The sequence below is a fragment of the Falco peregrinus genome, chromosome 4 (genome assembly GCF_023634155.1).
Source record: "Falco peregrinus isolate bFalPer1 chromosome 4, bFalPer1.pri, whole genome shotgun sequence".
Lineage (NCBI taxonomy): Eukaryota > Metazoa > Chordata > Aves > Falconiformes > Falconidae > Falco > Falco peregrinus.
The window spans coordinates 110,121,441-110,122,086 of NC_073724.1; positions in this window are offsets into that span (position 1 = coordinate 110,121,441).

The following is a 646-nucleotide window of genomic DNA, read 5'->3' on the forward strand; positions in this document are numbered from 1 at the left end:
CTGTCCTCTGCAGGGAAACAGCCCCAGCCATGCTGGAGGAAAGACTTACTGGAATGACCATCGTTTCTCAGATGCTCCTCCTGAGCCATATGGAGAGCATGGTATGAGCCTGAGGGGACAGATGTAGGACCTGGGAAAGGCTCAGAGAGGCACTGCACCTGTGAGTGAGCCAGCAATAGGGTACAAACTCTGGAGGTAGGCACTTTCACCACCCAAGTCTCAATTCAGCATGTTACTTGTCAATACTTGCCATGTACTACAAGGGCTGGTTTTATGAACTGGCAAGTCCTGCTGTGTATCAATCCTCATAAAAGGGCAGGGTCAGGATGGGCAGTACAAGATTTTCCTAGTTCTTGTAACCAATAGAAATGAAATTAAACTTTTAGGAACACTTTGAAGTGGAAGATGGGGGGGTCTCGGTTCTTTTGCAACACTCTTCCAGAGCTTCCATGTTACTCTGGCAATTTTCTGAGAATAAAAATTAAAAGAACACTATTATAACTACTGCCCAAAAAGTTTGACAGGTTTTAGCATCAGACCACATGTATTGCACTACAGGCTTTTAGATGGTGACCTGCGACTGTTCCTGGAACCTTCAGTCACTTATGCTACTGTAGTTCATAAAATTGATTTTGTTTAAATAACT